This window comes from Pseudopipra pipra, chromosome Z (assembly GCF_036250125.1).
Source record: "Pseudopipra pipra isolate bDixPip1 chromosome Z, bDixPip1.hap1, whole genome shotgun sequence".
Lineage (NCBI taxonomy): Eukaryota > Metazoa > Chordata > Aves > Passeriformes > Pipridae > Pseudopipra > Pseudopipra pipra.
Genome location: NC_087581.1, coordinates 28,960,387 through 28,963,674, shown reverse-complemented (window position 1 = coordinate 28,963,674; position 3,288 = coordinate 28,960,387). Strand labels below are relative to the sequence as shown.

The 3,288-nt window shown below is 46.0% G+C and overlaps 1 long non-coding RNA gene across 1 annotated transcript; it reads right to left on the bottom strand.

The window, feature by feature from the left end:
• Nucleotides 1–1,804: 1,804 nt before the first annotated feature.
• LOC135407392 (uncharacterized) lies at nt 1,805–2,971 on the bottom strand. The gene is made up of 2 exons (XR_010426853.1): nt 2,627–2,971; nt 1,805–2,132 (listed from the first exon to the last, which is right to left on the bottom strand). It is a non-coding gene; the product is annotated as an uncharacterized LOC135407392 (long non-coding RNA).
• Nucleotides 2,972–3,288: the final 317 nt, after the last annotated feature.

Genomic DNA, 3,288 nt, shown 5'->3' with positions numbered 1-3,288 from the left:
AGCATGCCCCCTTCCCCAAGTGATAAGAGGAACAGGGCCAACCCATTCACCTGTTATTACATCTTTATAAATAATTTTTGCATCAGTTCGAACTTGATTCTGGTGTGAATTGAAGTGTCTTTCCATGGGTGAGGTGTCCTTTTCTAACCTATTTCGGAAGTTGATGACGTACAAGGCTTTATTTAATTTCTCTTGGGGTGTGAGCCCGATGGTTGTGTTTTATTGTTTGGTTAACATGGTTTTTAGCATTTGGTGGCCACGTTCTTCTATAGCTTGGCTAGTCGGGGAATGGGGGGGGATACCTGTGACATGTGTAATTCCCCACATATTAAAAAATTCTTTTAATGATTGAGAGGTGTAGGCCGGGCCATTGTCGGTTTTCATGGTTTTGGGGATGCCGAGAATTGATATGGCAGACATGAAGTGTTTTTTGACATCTTGAGCCTTTTCTCCTGATTGAGCTGTTGCTGCAATAGCACCAGAACATGTGTCGATAGACACATGAATGTAATTTAATTTTCCAAAAGGTGCATAATGTGTTATATCTGACTGCCAGATGTCCAGTGGATTAATTCCACAAGGATTTACTCCCTCTGATGGTAGGGGAGTAAGTGTTAGGCAGTCTGAGCCTGCAGAGAGGATGGTTCTAGCTTCAGAGAGTGTGAGGTTGAATGTTTTTGTGAGGGATTTTATGTTTTGATGAAAAAAGCTGTGAGACAGTTTTGCCTTTTCAAAATTATTTGGGGCCACTGCAGTTTTTGCTAGGTGTCCTGTGTCAGCTATTTGATCTGCGACACGGTTTCCTTCTGCAATGGGCCCTGAGAGGGAAGTGTGAGAGCGGATGTGGATTATATGGAATTTGTGTCTGCTCTGACTAATTTCATATCAGCGTGTCTTGAACATGTGAGGTAATTGTAATTGGGAGAGGTCCTTTATGTAAGAGTTTTCAATTCGTCGGACCACACCAACCACATAAGCTGAATCAGAAACAATATTCAAAGGCTCTAGAAACAGTTGAAATGCGCGTATTACTGCAGAGAGCTCCGCTATCTGAGAGGAACCTCTTACCTTGTGCGTGTCAAATACCCACTTCCTTGCCTTTTGCCAGGTGACTACTGCGTTAGATGTCCTACCAGATCTGTCTGTAAAAACAGTTCTAGCATTCGTTAGAGGGAAAGGTGAATAATTATTTGTTAGTTCTGGTTGGGTGAGAGATAGTAGCTGTAAAAAAGGGATAGGTGGAAAGTGTACTGAAAATTGACCCTTAAAATCAGCAATAGCTAACTGGAAATCGTCACTATGAATCAATAACTGGGTTAGTTGAACAGTAGACAGAGGAACATATATGATTTCTGGGTCCCTACCCAACAGTTCCCACAATCGCAGTCTGCTTTTGTGACACACCTTGGAGAGCATTTCAGGGTATGTCGTAACCGATTTAGAAAACTGAAAGCTTAGAAAAACCCATTCCCATAACAGAAACTTCTTGCCTTTTAAGTCTAATTGTCCTAGAACGGCATAGGGTTGCTTGATACCCTTAAAAATTACTAATACCACCGGTAACCCACACACTCTCTGCTTAGTCTGACATGCACTCAGTCTCTGATTTATGTCCTGTAACACTGCTCGGGCTTTTGGTATCAGGTGTCAAGGGGATGTCAGGTCCACCACCCTTTTCAGAAGTTGGAATAGTGGTTTTAAAGAGTCTGTTGTTATACCTAGGAGAGGTCTAACCCAATTAATTAAACCTAGCAAGGATAGTAAGTCATTTAAGGTGTGGATGTTGGAGGGTAAGGCAACCGTCTGAGGTTGAATCGTGGTGTTATTGATGTGATATCCTAGGTACTTCCATGGCATTGTCATTTGTTCTTTTTCTGGTGCAACCTCAAGGCCGTGTCTTGACAGAGCAGCTTCCACAGTCCGATGAAGTTGTGCGAGTTGCTCCTTGGATTCAGCAGCCAGTAGGATGTCGTCTATGTAGTGGTACAGGATGGTCTGGGGAAACTGCCGACGAATTGGAGACAAGACCTCTGCAATGACTCTCTGGCACACAGAGGGGCTATTTCTCACTCCTTGAGGCAGGATGGTCCAGTGATAGCGTCAAGATGGTTCTGCTGCACTGATGGAGGGTACTGTGAACGTGAACCTACGAGAGTCTTTAGGGTGTAAAGTGATGTTAAAGAAACAGTCTTTGATGTCTATAATAATGATGGGCCATTCTGAGGGTATCATTGTGGGTGATGGGAGCCCAGGCTGGAGAGCTCCCATGGGCTCTATGATTTTATAAAGTTCTCTTAAGTCCTGTAGTAACCTCCATTTTCCATTTGATTTTTGTATTGTGAAGATGGGGAAGTTCCAGGGACTATCTGTTGGTACTAAATGTCTCTTTTCCAATTGTTCATCAACTAGTAAGTTTACTTGCCGCAGTTTTTCTCCCTGTAGAGGCCACTGGGATACCCAGTGTGGCTCATCCGACAGCCACGTGAGGGTGGGAGACTGCAGCTGACCAGTGGCCTTTAAGCTAAATTTGACGTGGTTAGGTGAATTCCCCATTGCCCTATAATATCCCTTCCCCAAAGGGTCATTGAAATATTAAGGACGTAGGGCCTTGTAGAGGCTGTTTTACCTTCAGGGCCTTCAATCAATAGTGTGCAGGCACTTTGGAGCGGTGACTGCGCTCCTCCTACCCCTTTGATGTTGATGCAGGGCTGTGTCGTGTTCCATTCCTTAGGCCAGTCGCTCTCTGCAAAGACTGTGACGTCCGCGCCTGTGTCCAAAAGACCCTTAACTCGAACACACTGGTTAGAATTGGGATACAACACAGTACAGGTTAGCATAGGGCGGTCAAGTAAAATCGACTGTGACCACTGAACTAAAGGCATTGAGTCCAAAGTGGTTTTCCCCGCCTCACTGTGGGTTAGACTGGCAATCGGTGTATTTGTGTCAAGCTCTATGGGTGGAAACAGAGCTTTGATGGTTACTTCTACTACTTTTGGGTTGTCTAGAGATATTGATTGTGGGACAACTGTTAAACCTGTATCAGACGATGCAGCAGTTCCTGTTAGAACTGGGCTGGGGGGGTGGTGAGGGGGGTGGGGGGTGAGGGGGGTGGGCGGGCAGCGGGGGAGGCGATGGGCAGCTGCCATGTGGTCAGCGCCATTTTGGTCTGGGGGGTGGGGGGGGGTGGCACGGCCACGAGGCTGGAGCCATTTCAGGAAGTGGGGGGAATTGCGGGGGTGGCCGTAGGCTGCGACACAGCCATGTGACCATTACCCTCTCGGCTCTCGG